At 37.4% G+C, this 15,891-nt stretch overlaps 1 long non-coding RNA gene across 11 annotated transcripts in view; it reads left to right on the forward strand.

Annotated features, from left to right (window-relative positions):
- Nucleotides 1-13,818, forward strand: part of LOC139827833 (uncharacterized) — a 97,417-nt gene extending 83,599 nt beyond the window's left edge. For 10 of the 11 annotated variants that reach the window (XR_011738885.1, XR_011738884.1, XR_011738883.1 and 7 more), the window contains 3 exons: nt 3,771-3,973; nt 5,260-5,358; nt 8,200-8,513. This is a non-coding gene — a long non-coding RNA (uncharacterized lncRNA). Of the gene's footprint in view, nt 1-3,770; nt 3,974-5,259; nt 5,359-8,199; nt 8,514-13,280 lie in introns of those variants that run through there. The other variant, XR_011738886.1, reaches the window with a different exon arrangement.
- Nucleotides 13,819-15,891: the final 2,073 nt, after the last annotated feature.

Here is a 15,891-nt window from a genome sequence, read left to right on the forward strand (position 1 = left end):
GGATGGCAGCACAGCCTTCTGGTGTGCCAGCCACTCCTCCCAGCTTAGTGTCATCAGCAAACTTGCTGATAGTACACTCAATTCCCTCGTCCAAATCGTTAATGAATATATTGAATAATATTGGCCCCACCATGGGGGTGGTGAGGCACTGGAACAGGTTGCCCAGAGAAGTTTGTGGATGCTCCATCCCTGGAAGTGTCCAAGGCCAGGTTGGATGGGGTTTGAGCAACCTGGTCTAGTGGAAGCTGTCCCAGCCCATGGCAGCAAGGTTGGAACTAGATGATCTTTAAGGTCCCTTCCAATCCGAAGCATTCTGTGATTCTATTACCTATATTACTATTCTTTCCATGGAAATCTTATTCTTTGATACTACAAACTTCTTACTGTTGATACATTTTTCTACTGTGTAAGTGTAAAATCCAGTTTGGGGCCAAGTAGTTCAAGGAGCATGAGTCAAACTTTAATCATCTCCCCATTTTGAATCTACTACAGTATGTGAATATTATCTATTTCAGTATTATTGAAGATAATTAAGTAGGAAGGTTATACTTGATGCTTGAGCTAGTTTCAAATAATCCTGATAAAAGGAATTTATCAGACTTGGACAACAAATTACACATTTTGAATCTGTTTCTCCCAGTGATTAATTTATAAAAGCAAACAACCCCAATAAAAATAAAATTAAAAAAAACCCAAACCAACCAACCAAGCAAAAATCCCAAACAAAACCCTCCTAATTTCCTTCCTGTAATACTAGGTGTAAATACTGAATCAATTCTGTCTTGTGGGTTTCCTGTATAACTCCTAACACTATTTTCAAAGTGTTCTTCAGTTATAGCCTTCATCATACTGCCAAAACTGATGTTGACAGCTGGGTAGCATTGCACTGGTATCACAGAATGTATGTCATTAAGCAATAGGCCATAAAAATAAATTGGTTATTCCTCTTGCAAAGAGATAAGGCATCAGTGAAGACTCTTACACTATGTAGTGTAGAAAATGTTCTTATTGATTGTAGGCATTACCTCACAGAAGAACAGAAAGTAATATAAAAGGGATAGCTGGATCTGTAGGAGTACTACCTTCCAGGAACAAGCTAGCATATAACATTGTTTCTTTTTGAATGGGTATAAGCAGATTTTTATCTAAGTCAGAAAAGATGAATTTTAGTGAATAGAAATTCAAAGTTATGCAACTCTGAAAAGTTACTAGCTGTATGAATGGTGAGAAAAGTGATATTTAAGTATAAAAATGACTTTTTTTTTTTTTAAACACTACCAACCGCAAAATGTATTTTCCACAGGATACTTTCCTGCATATTAATTTGAATTTATTCTGCATTCAGGTTTCCAGCAGTACAAAAATTGTAGTAAAAGTGCAAAATGGTTATAACACTATTTCTGCCCTGACAGGTATTCTGTGATCATTAATTGCATATCTTTGAAACAAGGTCCAGTCTGGCAAGTGCAGTTGAAGAGTTAACTACATCAGAAAGTTTTGTTGTTATAGAAAAATTACCTCTTCTTGTAGATCCTTTTTTTTTTTTTTTTTCTATAAATATCACGTGAGCACTTTTTCTCTTATTTCAGAACAAAAAAAATCTCACCTGAGTACATCAGGAACATATATTCAAGGTCAGGTTGGATGGGGCTCTGGGCAAGCTGACCTAGTTAAAAATGTTCTTGCTTATTGCTGGGAGGGTTTGACTAGATGTCCTCTGAAGATCCCTTCCAATCCAAACTACTCTATGATTTTATATCCCTTCATCGCCACTCATGTAGAAAGTTTCTAGTTACAGAAATGACAGAGTAGAACTTTTAACCAGTTTTATTGTAATCAGAAAGCTTATATTCTCTTAAAACAACCTTATATATTAAACCACCCAAGGAGAGACATTTTTCACATCACTTACTAACAAGCAGGTTACTTTATGACAGACATCATTAGGTTCAGGATCTAAAATCTTGAATCTCTTTGCAAGCTCTTTATAAAATCCTGCTCAGATTCAGAACTACAATAACAATGGAGTTTATATTCCTGCCTGGTACAGTTTTTAGAAAAACAATGTGTTTAGCTACTACAAGATAACCATTTTTAGAGTACAATGGAACCAAAGATACCACCGTTGTTTTCTACCTTGATTAAAGGTATCTATATACCACTCTAATATGACTGAAAAAAACATGTTAGCTTTTACCATATCTGTTCTTTGCATACATGGTCACTTTTTGTGACTGCAGAAATATGACATTTCGTCACTTTTGCATAAGATTAAGAGTGTGATAGAAACACTAATAGCATTTATTTTCCTGGAGGAAATTAAGCCAGTGTATGAGTGCAACTGATAAAATGCAGTAACCCTGTTCTCACTGCATAGAAACTTGTATCATACTATGTCCTAGGGTAACCTGTTAAAAAGGTCTTTATCATAAATATATCAGCTCTTTATTGCAGAATTCTGTCCTGACTACTTAGCTTTTAATTCTTTCCCTATACTCTTTATTCAGATACTGTTGCTAAAGGGCATGTGAGCATTAATTAAATAACTCTCACCCACAAGACTTTAATGTTGCTGTTTGTCTTTAGGCTTTTGAGAACAGTGTTGTAAGATTGTTATCAGAATGCTCTCATTTTTCCCACTAGAAAATATTGGTTTGAAACAGATGTTTCCCAGGAGGACATTCACATCAGTGCAGCTTTGCTTATGAAATAAAGACCATGATAACCCATGGGACTGAGACCCTACTCTTCCATGGGGAACTACACTACTACGTGGGAGTAATTGCCTGTGTGATGCCATTGGCAGTGCTACCATCCTGCTGCTTATTGGAAAAAATATGAAAACTACTTTTTCGAGTGTAAAGCAGAGGGCTACATACTCTCAGACCTGAAATAATGTCATTTTCTCAGAGCTTCACAGAACAGTTGCCATGTCTTGCTTTTCACAGTAACTCTAAGTGATGTATCTGCCTCCTACCACCATTTCTAAAGTTTGGGGAAACTGTGATAGGCAAGGGACTGCTAGCTAGCAGATACCAAATGAAGAAAATTAACGTCCACAATTTTGCTGGCTCCTTCTTTTCTTACTATTTCTTTTTAATTTTAAAGCGTGTTCTCTGTTTTGCTGCAAAATCAGTACAGTTTGCAAAGGTAGTGGACAAAATAGCATTTTACTCTACTACGTCTGTCAGGGCTGCTTTGTGAGGGGGAACAGGGTGGGAGACCAGGCTGACCCCAGTGCAGGCTGTGCCTCCATCAGCTGTCCCACGGCATCCGTGCATGGTGGGCAGAGATGGGGGCTTGTGATGAGACCCACGTGAGGGATCCCCGGTGAGGAGGTGGCCAGACTGTTGGGCCAAGCGTGAGGCTAAGTATCCTGATGGCCTCTGGGTGCCAGGGTCCCAAGCTATCTTTCCATATCTCATTGCTAAGTAGGGAAAAGCAGACAAGTAGTCTCATTATGACAGAAAAGGTGGAAAAGCCAAGTGGTAAATAAAGCTTTTCGGCTCACGTTGCACTGCTCAGCTTGTAGTGCTGGTACCAGCCATCCCTGTGATGCGGTTCAAACCACCACACAGACATTTTGTCTGCTCTGAAACAGAGTCCTACTAATTCTTAACGCTAACCAGATATTTATTAACTAGCTAGACAACATGATCTAATCAAACTTCTAGGCTAGTATGGAAAAGTCAGAGTGAAATTTAATTATTCTTAACCTTGCACATGATATGGGTGTTCTTCTTGAAATAACGGAAGTTATTTTTCTTCAGGAAATGAAAAGACACTGGATTTCTTCAGATTTTGACAGAAATGGATTGAAATAGTGAACACAGTTTTTACTGATTAATGCAGAGTTGTAAGGCCTCTAAACAGAGAAGCAACTATACAACTTTCTGATGTCAAAAAGGAGACAAATACAAGGAATGTATCAAGCCTATGAAGGAGATATTACAGTCTCTTTTAGTGGTAATCTGTAAGTACCTTATTTGTTTGTGAACACTTCATCTATGTATGCATTTTCTTAGGAAAGGTTTGAATGTTCTCTTCCACTTTCACTTCTGGTTAACCCTTGCAGAGTTCCCACATAATACCATGTTCACTGAAAGAGTTTTTACTATGACCTACACATTATTTTCGGTAAACTTATGAAGCTAAAAATACCTTTTTTAGGGGGAATCAGGAAATTGTTTAAAAATATATATTTCAATGACGCAATTGGTAAGGAAAATTATAAAATTGCATATTTTTTGTTTAATTCAACTCTATAAAAGTCAATTAAGACATCAAAAATGGGGGTCAAATCAAAATTTCATTTTAAAAAGATCACTTAAGAAAACTGAAAAGAGTTTGTTTAGTTGGGGTCTGAAGAGAAATGTTTTCACTTTTCAACATTCCAGGAGTGTAGATTTCTTTGTGTCTGTTCATCTGCTTTGTAGTAATAATAAGGTACAATTGGAACTGCAGAAAGTGTCCAGATCTTTCTTTTGTTCAATGAAAACTGATGTTCACACATTATATTCGGAGGATAAAGAATGGTTACTACATAATTGAGAATAATAGACACTCATGGTTTCTATGACTGTTTTCATTACTATATCCTGCACCAAAAGTGTATGATCTCTTGTAAATTAAGTACCTAATAGGGGGCTTCAATGTTTATATACGGAACACTCTTCCTTTTCAGCATTTTCCGTAAATAAGGAGAAAAAAATATTTTAAGGTGCAGGTTGTCACACTAGTTTCAAAACAAAACATTATTCACATAAAAAATATTTTGGCTATGATTATGAAATAAGAACATACAGAATAATACAGCATTTTAAAGAAGAATTACCCTCAAGCCCATGTGTGAGACTGAGATAACTCCGGTATTTCCAGCACCTGAAGGTACAAATTAGCTTTGCTTTGTGCTTACCCTTTTACCCGATGTTTTATACTGTCTAATGGTCACTTGAAAATAACTCACATTTATGCCAGAAGTTACAGAAGAAATGATGTTTTGAATGAAATCATACACTATGTGACAGCTTCTTTAAATAACAAAATTTACTGTGCTGAAAAGTTGGATATCTCACAGGAACGCATGCTGCCGCTGCCTCAGTGTATTTCTAGAGTCAAACATTTTGTAATGTACCTGCTACTGATCAGGCTTTCTATTTGGGTTTGACAAAGTCTGAAATATTTTCTACCATGGCTACTTGCAACTTTAAAACTGCTTCAGTCATACTCCTGCATCTCAGCTTTGTTATCTAATTTCAGGGACTGATATGAGACCAAGCTGAGAGGGAAGATTAATGCCTGTCAACTTCATAATCTGATCCAGTTCTGTAGAAGACACCTTTATTCTCTTGGACAGAAGTAAGTGGCATATGAGTAATCTATGTGGCCAGGACAGGCTCTAAAAAGTTTGACCATGCTGATTTATTTGTAGCTTTCACTGTAAAAGCTGTGCTGCTCCAGATAAAGCAATGGACTGCCTGGTCCAGTAGCTCTCATGATTGCCATAATTGCTGATGTAGCAAGACAATATGGGGTAAAGCCTTAATTGCTGGGGTTCTCTCCTGCTTAAGGACAAGAAATAATTTAATTTCAAGGACTGAAATTAATTTTGCTTGATATTATATGTCTGAAGGATTTTCATTAACACATTTATGCCTTGCCGTAAAAACAAGTATTACACCCTCCTTTCAAAAGCAATTCTCAGTCTGCTGCCTACCAGCTTGTTCCAAGAGAAGTGCCCTGTAATATTTCTCGCTCTCCCACCATGAGCACTGTTATATACCCAAACCTGCCTCTGAGGCACACCCCTGATGTAGGTGTGGCATATTCCCCTGTCTCTACCTCTCTGCATATGGATGACTGCCTTGTCCTCTCTCACTGTTGAAGACTCATGGCAACATCAACTTCTGTATACCAAAAGTAGTTAGATGGTTAAACAATGAGGGGAAGCTCATCGCACAGTTTGCTCAGTTCAACAATAGCTTTTGAACATAGTCCAGTAAATTAACTGAGTGAGGACCTTCTTCTTCCACTTACAACACATTTGCAGTATTGTTAATAGATCTAATTGTCAAAATCGGCTCTTTTATGATGCTGAAACTTGATGTAGGACAGTAAGCATGTTTTTTAATTCCAGGATGGCAATAAAATAATTTTCATAATCGAGGTATTTATACACAGCTGCTAGAGGCTAAAAGGAAGTAATAAACAAGCTGCTCATGTATTCTGTCACAAGCAGAATATCTTTGTATTTTGTGAATATGACTAGGTTACTGACCTGATCTGCTAAAAATGTTGTCAGAGTGTTAGCAGACAGTCTTGCATTTTGGGAAATATTTTTGTTAGAAGTGGAGTGTGAAATTGGAATAAAAGAAGATTTATGAGCTTTTTGGTTAGGAGGAGGAGGAAGAAAGAAGTGAAATCAAACAATTGCTGTGGTAATTGTGCAATGTAGGAAAGGACATGTAGAAATAACAGAAGAGTCAAATGCACCTATGTAAAACTTGGGGCATATTTTTATATACAGTACATAACTGGTTTAAATACAGCTAGCAAATTACAGAAGACATTTACCTTCAACTACATAGCTAAGTTCAAAACCAAGGAAGATTTTGGCTCAAAAAAGAGGCTTATGCCTCTTTCAGGAAGGTAAACAAACAACATGTTATTTCAGTAGTTTATAATGGATTTGATACTTGAAAAATATGTTTGTATATGTGCATATTTGATAGTCTACTCATATTTGAATGTGTCCTAAATTGCAAATAGTGATTGCAGATGCCGTTAGTTTTAGGTAAGACACATCATCAAGGCACCAGGAGATTGTAAAGTATAGTATATGGGTAAGAAGCAATTTAAATGCCAGAATGGGTCCAATCTTGAGCTTTTAAAGGATTGGGGGTGGGGGATAAGATTGCATCTTTGGAGGTGTTTTTAGTTCTTGTTCTGTACATTGGGAGGGTGTTAGGGATACACCGTGATTCAGACCTACACTGCAGACATACCTATGTGCTCCAGAACAGCACATCCTTCCTCGACCCCACCCTCCACCAAGGGCTAATTCTTGCAAGTGCTGTAACATGAATCAGGAGAAACCTTAGCTAGTGTGTCTTTTTTGCAATTTCACTGCAAAAATAGATAGTTTTAAGATGTGGCGATATAGTATAGAGTCACTTTCAAAAGCCAACAAAACTAGGCATCTATAGAGACATTTTTGTGATACGCTTTGCAAGAGTTTGTCATCAATAATATTAAACATGGGAAATACGAGTAATTGATTTCTGCACCTGCAATAAACTGTACATTGTATATGTACATATACAGTATACGATATATTATATTACTGCATTGACACCAAATGTAGAAGTAGAGCAGGAAGACAAGACTAGCATATAGAACACCTATTCTGTCTTTTATGCCGTTGTCTACCAATTTCTCATTTCTAACATGAGATGTTAAAGATATAAAACCATCACACACATGATTAATGGCACACTATTTGCATTCCACACAGAGATTATTAAAAAAATATGTATAAACCAAAGAACCATTTATCTTAACCGATGTTAGAAAAATCACCCTCTGGTACTAAACACTTTGAGAGACATTTAGAAAAAAAATCCATTAGAACTTGGGTCAGTCATCAAAATTGAATGATTTTATGACAGTGATACCATTGAAGTAATGTAAAAAACTAACCAGGGTTACATTGCAATGTGCTTGTGAATGAAGAGAATTCTGGCCTCATGCTTAACTGCCTCTTCAGGCTGTTTGCTTAATTCTCTTCGACTTTTTAAAGAAAACCTTTTCAGTGTGGTTCTCTCTTACTCAATAAGTTACAGAGCAACCACTCCAAGTAAGAACCTTAGGAAAGCCAGGGCCTCAGGATCCATGATTTTAGGAAAACTCTCAAGTCAAGTCTGGATGTTCATATTTACTTCATGAAGAATGTGTTTTGTCCTAGGATAAAAGATTCAAAGCTCCATTGGCTCTCTCACCTATTTCTTAAATAGAATAAAACCAAAGTCTTAAATATCAAAATTCTGCATGAAACTGCACGCTTTCGTCTCCATGAGCTTTACAAAACTGTACATGCTAATGAAGAATAGACCTTTAGTTGTTAATATAAATATTTATTTATTAAGTATTCCTTTTAATTTGTATGTGGTCTGTTAAAATGATTCTTTTTTTTTTTCTTAGGTTCTCTCATTTTGTTTGTATGCTGTGAACAGAAGAGAGAAGCCTGATTCACATGTGTTGTAGGAGTAAAATGACAGGATGTTTTAGGAGAGTTTTCATCAGATGTTTACATGCTCAGTATTGTATGTCTGAATGTATGCCTAGTTAACCCAGCTCTGAAGGTAACATTGTAGTCCACATGCAGCCACTGTGTTTCTTGGTTTGGCTAGTTAAAAAAACAGGAAAAAATGGTGTTTGCCACTGGTCACCCCACTGAACAAAAGATTCTCAGGGTTTTGACTCTATATCAAGTGTGCTTCTCGTGAGACCAATGGTGAGTCCTTTGACAACTCTTATACTTCGGAATTAATATTGGACTTATTTTCCTACAATTTTTTGAGTTATGTTAGTCTGTTGGGATTGCATAAACAGCAGCCAGTGCCGCATGTTAAGGGCCAGTAAGGGTAAACTGTCATCCTATTCCCCAGGCAACTCTTCTCAGATGTTTCAAAATGACCATGGAAAGAGGTGTGGTCAAGTACACATCATTACTTCTGCTTCTGCTCCGTTTACGTTCAGGTTATTTTCCTTCAACTGCTCCTCCCTCAAAAGGCTCATTGAACGTACTGTTGTTAGTCATCAGGTTTGTAATGTGATATCTAAGATTAATGCTTGGCACATATAGTACTTCAGAACATTTACACATTTCAAGTGGGTGTGCATTCCTTTTTAAAGTATTTAAATAGTTGTCATCATTAACATTTCATTACAAAGAAAAATATGAAAACCCACTTAATTGTGAACATCTGGCTTGTTCCTTGTGACAGGTCAAAACCAGTAAAGGGAACTTACTATGAAAGCTTTTTTTTCCTAAACCCCCCCGTTCCCAAAATAAGCAAATAAACAAAGCTGCTGTTTCTGTGAAAGCTTTTCTTCTGTAAATGTTTTTTGGAGGGAAGTCATGTTTTTCCTCCTATCGGCAGGGTACTAACATCAGTTTGATCTGTCATAAAAGCAAATAAACAGAGGATCACCAGTTCCTAAAGAGAGATTTCTCTGTCCCTTCAGCTCTTTCAGAATTAGCAACATCTTTTCTTCTCATGTGCCAGATCTTTGGGCAGCACTTGCAAGTGCCCTGGAGATGGCACTTTTCAGACTGTAACCATGTTTCAACTACAGTATCCTACAGAAAACATCTGGACTTGGTCCCTAACCTAAGGAGACTGATATTCTCAGCCTTCTGGAACAGAAGCTACTACAGAGAAAAATTTGCATTTTCCAAGTGGCTATTTCCTTTCCCCCCACTTTTTTTTTTTTTTTTTCTTTAAAAAACTGAACCAGCCAAAACCAGGATTACACATGGCATGTTGGGTTTTTGCATCACTGGAGACAGTGTTTGTTGAGGTATCCTGCAGCTACACATGGCATCTCAAGCATAGTTTCAAGGGTTTAGCCATTGCATTTCAATGGGGCTGACCTGGAGCCCATGTAGTCATCAGCAGCCCCATCCCCCCTCCCTGGCCAGACTGTGCCTGTGACAGTGAGGAGGCTGCAGCCTGAGGGCATTGTCAGGCCATGGGCTGCTTTGGGGTGTGATACAACCCCAGCAATGGCCCTCATCACTGGTCTGGGTCTACAATCTCATCGTGGGCCCTCAGCCATAGGATGTATGGGCAGGTGGGCTGCCCAGCCCCATGGTCCAGCCCTGTGGTGGGCTACCTGGCCTTGGCCGCTGCAGAACACTGACAGCCATCACTGTACCTGGACAAGTAAATACCTTATGGAAGTACCCTTACTGCTAAACAGCTGATGACATGCTGTCATTATCTGTGCACCAGTTATAACCACAATTCTAGTGAAAACCTCATGAACAGCAATTTCAATAGCTGCGTGCACATGTGGAAGCATGAGTATGTGCTGTTTACCTCGTGCTAATGAGTTTTATTAGCTCTGTTATGTGTCTAAAAAAGCAGGGTAGGATCCCAAAACCATTCAGTATTCAAAATTTGCCATCCTCATTTTAAATTCTTTGTGTCAGTGTCAGCGATTTTTAGTGGCTTTGTCCTGCAGTCGTGGAGCAATGACAGAGCTGAACGATTTGTGTACGTTAAAATTAAAGTGGCATACTAACATCAGAAGGAAAACATTACCATTATGCCATGCTTTGCATCTGTTTGATAAGCTATTTAGAGGGAACATTAGTGGACTCTTTGCTCTTTAAGAAGTATATTTTTGGGACACGTTGAAGACTTTTTTCAAGTTGTGCATCTAACCTGAATTTCATGCTGTGGATAGAGGAATTATAGAAGAGCTAACAAAAGAGAGGAAGGTTATCCTTCAGGAGTCAAGCTTGGTGTCTTGCAGTCATCAAAGGGTCAAGGGTTGGCCCAAGACACAATGCATTTGCCCACCAGTTCTCCACATTTCAAAATTCTTTGGTGCCCAGGGACCTTAAGCAGTGAAAAATGGAGTGCTTGCAGATCTAAAGCATCACATTCTACCCAGTTTCTGCTTTGAGAGCCTAAGGCTATACCAAGAAGTTTACTGCAAAATGTCACTTGACTTGTTCCACTGTTTTTGACAAGCATTTTAGCCAAAGCTCTCAATAGCGCTTTGCAATGTTAGGAAAATTTTCTTTCTTCTAGTTCACCAGTGGTAAAAGATGAGTTTGTGTTTATGGGGAGACAGAGGATACCCCGGGCAATGCTACAGGCTCAGGGAAGAGTGGCTAGAAAGCTGCCTGACAGAAAAGGATCTGGGGGTGTTGATTGACAGCTGGCTGAATATGAGCCAGCAGTGTGCCCAGGTGACCAAAAAGGCCAACAGCATCCTGGCTTGTATCAGGAATAGTGTGGCCAGCAGGACTAGAGAAGTGATCATGCCACTGCACTCTGCACTGGTGAGGCCACACCTTGAATACCGTGTTCAGTTGTGGGTCCCTCCTAAGGAGGACATTGAGGTACTAGAGAGAGTTCAGAGGAAGGTAACAAAGCTGGTGAGGAGCCTGGAGCACAAGAGTGATGAGGAGCAGTTGAGGGAACTGGAGCTCTTTAGCCTGGAGAAAAGGAGGCTCAGGGGAGACCTTATTGCTATCTGCAACTACCTGAAGGGAGAGTGTAGAATGGAAGGTGTTAGTCTCTTCTCCCAAGTAGCAAATGGTAGGACAAGAGGAAATGGCCTCAAGTTGCACCAGGGGAGGTTTAAATTGGATATTAGGAAAAACTTCATGGAAAGGGTTGTCAGATATTGGAACAGGGTGCCCAGGGATGTGGTAGTCACCGTCCCTGGAGGTGTTTAAAAGGCATTTAGACAAAGTTCTTAGGGACATGGTTTAGTGCTAGAGTTAGGTTAGATTATGGTTGGACTCAATGATCCTGAGGGTCTCTTCCAACTGAAATTATTGTATTGTATTGTATTGTATTGTATTGTATTGTATTCTATTCTATTCTATTCTATTCTATTCTATTCTATTCTATCCCCAAGTAAAGCAATTATAGTACACAAAGGTAAGTGGATGACTTTGAATATACATTAATGATTTCTTTAATTTAGTTTCTCTGACATCTTTCATGTTTCTATACTAAAGCTGTCAGCAATTTAATAGCAACAGAAAGGAAAGGAATATCGGTCTATAAAATTAAAAGACCTGTTTAAAGGAGAGAAAAAAGAATGTTAGAGACTCCCTGTAGCCCATGGTGAACTTTATTGTACTTTATTATATGGGAAGTCATTTAAATACTATGATGACTGATGGTAATATAAAACCCAATGTTACAGATAAATAGTTCAGATGTTTCCAACTGCAGATAAATTTGAATTTCATATTTTGTTTCAGATCTTAGTTTTCTTTTAAACAAAGGTGAAGAAAAGGCAACACTTTTTTTTTTTTTTTTTTTTTTTTTTAAATCCCATCTTAAGAATTCAACTTAAAATTAGTAATAATGTTGCTCAGGAAATCATGTTAAGTTATTTGGTTTGATCTTTTCTAATATACCTTCGGAAAAACCTGCATGCACTTTACAACAAAATTTTCCTTTGTGTTCAAACAAAGCATTTGTTTAAGATACATTGTCAAATTCACTGTTCATGGTGGAAGTAAAATTGAGCTCTTGGTCTGGCTGCTAGACTGAGAGCTTGTAGTTGACTCTGTTGATGATAATGAGACTGAGCAGGCAGCAGATGCTCACGTGCCTTTACAATCCAAATCTACCAAAAAATTCCCCTCACAGAAGATTTGAGGAATGTCTGGCACCCTGGAGATGGTGACAGACTGGGTATTAGCCATATGCCACCTGCTAGAGCCATTGTTAAACAAACCACAGGATTTTACAGTACTATATGAAGTTGCTTACTCATAATGAGACTTCATCCCCTTCCAAAATTTTATCGTATTTCCTTACAACAACTTCTGGAAGCACAAGTCATGCAAAACTGCAAAAATAATTAATTTATTTCAAAAATATTAAAGAAATTAATTTAAGAATATTTTGTAGGTTGTGCTGTTTGAAACCATCCATGTATAGGAACATAGTGTTTGCTGCCCTGTGTAATTTTCTTTCTCAAAGCCCAAATATGATACATGTACTGTTTCACATTTACAATTCCAACATCTGTTTCCTTAAAGCTTTTTCAAGCGTCTGTTGTCTTTTTCATGCAATAGCATATTTGATGTGATTCTGAGCTGAAAATCTATTCTGTAAAATATGCAAAGTTCTTAATTTACAAAATCTGTAAAACAATGATACCTCACTGTAAAGAAGAACGCCTTTGAGAGCTGCAGAATGTATCATGCATATATGTGATGCTTTGAATGGTTAAAAAAAAGAGGCAGGCATTTTTTCATCAGGTCTGCAGTTCTAGAATAAGTAGGTAAACAAATCCCTGTCCAAAATGCTCAGAAATAACTGATCCTTATTGACAAGACATATCTTCAGTTTTGGGCTTGAAAGCTCACGTCTCAGAGACTGTCATTGAAAACTTGGCTAAAAATACTCTTAACCAATGGGTATGTATTTCTGGACATATCTCTGTATATTTCTGACATATTGGCTGTATAATTCTGACATATTTCTATATTTCTGTTTGTTTTGCAAATACCATAGGAAAAAATATTGGGTGAAGGAAATAATTAGAATTCATATGAAGAAGAAAAAATAATCTCTCTACACATAAGATTGTTAATTCCTGTGACATGAGCCAAGAAGCTCTTTAGATTTCTACTGGGCAAGTGCAGGGATCTTCAAATACGCACTCTGGTCACCACTTAAAGGAGTGTTTTGGCAGAATCCAAGAACAGTATGGGGAATGGAAAAGTTAAGACAGAACTTAACAAGTTACAATAAAGAAGCTCATGGCTTCAGATAGTCTAACAGCCCAGTTATACTCAGAGTTAGAAACGGTTTAAATCTGAAAACGGTGCAGCAAAGACCCATACAAGAACAACCACCACCAACAACAGAAAGAAAAAAATTCATCTTTCAAAATCGCTGTGGGAGTCTTGGATAGCGGAAATTTGGCTTTGCTTCAAAACGGCTGAAAGTTCCTACTATACTAACATGCAGAATATTTCTGTCACTCGGAGGCTGAAATTTGTTCTTGCTTAGTCTGTATTTTACTGTCTTGTAATGCTAAGAATTGTGAATCACAAAAAAATAAAATTAAAAAAAAAATAGTTGATGCTCAGACTGTCTCTGATTTAAATATGGGATGATTCCCATGATTTGGTGCCATGGGCAGTTTACTATTAGTGGAGAATGCCTAAGGTCTTTTGGAGGACTGAACTACATATAATTGTTTATTTTCAATTTAAAGCTTCAGGCAGTTATGAGTTACCTTAACTAAAAGAATAAACAAAATATTTTGTGATGCAACCACTGTAATTCTCGGTGAGTCATGAAACTCAGGTGTAGCACTTGGTAAAAACAGGCATTCAATTTCTCCTAATTTTTCTTACTTACTTAGCTGTATGAATCTCCCTTTCTATAGCTGAGATGCTGAAGCTTTTTTGAATAGATTTTGCAGGTCTTTTTGCCCTGGAGTAACTCGTTCAGATTCATTTCAGTAGGAAAAGTTTGAGGCTTATGTATTTTAGAGCTTTAGTTCCATCATGAAAAACAACCTGTTTGTTTTATAGATATGTTCTGATCACAGGGATTCTTTTTTTTTTTTTTTTTTTTTTAAGTGGTGAACAGAGAGAAAATCAGAATGAATGAAAGCTGGGGAAAAAAATACTTATTTCTCACTGGATTCTTTCTCATATTAAATATTCTGTCAACTTACTATACAAATATTCTAAGACGTTCCAGTCTTTGCAAGAGGTCTTGTTTTGTGGTTTGAGTTGTTTTTACCGAGTGTGTTTTTTGTGAATAAAAATGGTTGCAATTCTTCTGTTGGAGAAGTTTATTTTGAAAATTGCAGAAGTAGAAAAATCATTATTCTTGGCACTGAGTCTGTTTCTGAAAACATATATTCATGACTATTACCAACTCCATAGCCAGTTGTAAGGTTCAGTGAAAAGATAACTGAGATACTGACTCACTGGAAATGTACCTTAGAGCTTACACCGCGGCAGCACAGCATTGTCAGAAATACGTGTAGATATTTTTTGAACACAGGCTGGCAATTATGAGTTCTATAATAATATTCCTAACCATCAGTACAACTAGATACCATGCAGTCTTTCAGGAGAGTAGTTAATGGAAAAACTCCACTTATCAGTTTTAAGATAAAGTTGATGTATTTTTGAAAAGGTTTACACGGTGCATTACCTGAGATAATAAGGTACTGCTCATTAAGAGATAGAAAGCTCCTGCTAATCCTGTATTTCTAAATACACCTGTATTCCTTTGTATTCATTCTCTGAGTATGCTAAATAGTGACTACAAAGAATTCATTTTGCTTTTGGGATATTGAGGTAACTGCTGCTTCAGAAGTTCATCAGATTCACTTCAGAACATACAAAGTGATATATATAGCACAGAACTGCAAATTCTATATATGTGTTATTTGGAAAGCAGTGAGTGCTTCTGTCATTAAAAAATCTTGAGAGAACCATCTTCTAGGGTTTACCGAGCTGCGAGGTGCTGACACCAGCTCTCTAGTTTTACTCTAATGGAAATGTTCCATTCTGCAAAGCATCATTATTGCTTCCATTGCATATCTTCACCTCATACCTGCTGTGCAGAATGACTGATTCAGAAAAACTGAACTGTTGCATGAACAGGAAAGTTTTTCACTTGTTACCTTCACATCTGGTCATTCACTATAATACCTACAGAAAAGAGTTAAGATTAGAGTTAAGATTACAACTTACATTCAGTATTCAGTACTGATCTTGGTTGATATTTTATGCTGAATGCTCATTTCACCTCATTTCAGAAAGCTGAAATTCAGCACTTGGGTTCTTTTCTTGGGGACTGCAAGAAGCCATTGCAGTTCCTTCAGAGAGAAGAGAAATCCTCGGCTAGCAGCCCCATAAATTATTTTTATCCCATTTTCTTTCCTTTGTTCTCTCTCAGATTCACAAGATCTTCCCGCGCTGTTGTTTTTCTAATACATTCCCTCTGTTTCCCAACTATGGTATCTAGACCCTTTGTTTCTGTAACCACAAGCAGTTCTTTCTTCCTGGATGTCCACATGGGACTAAATAAGATAAATATGTTTAAGTGGGAAAAAATAACACAAAAAATATTATTCCACTCAATATGTTTGTTT

Source organism: Patagioenas fasciata, chromosome 4 (genome assembly GCF_037038585.1).
Source record: "Patagioenas fasciata isolate bPatFas1 chromosome 4, bPatFas1.hap1, whole genome shotgun sequence".
Classification (NCBI taxonomy): Eukaryota; Metazoa; Chordata; class Aves; order Columbiformes; family Columbidae; genus Patagioenas; species Patagioenas fasciata.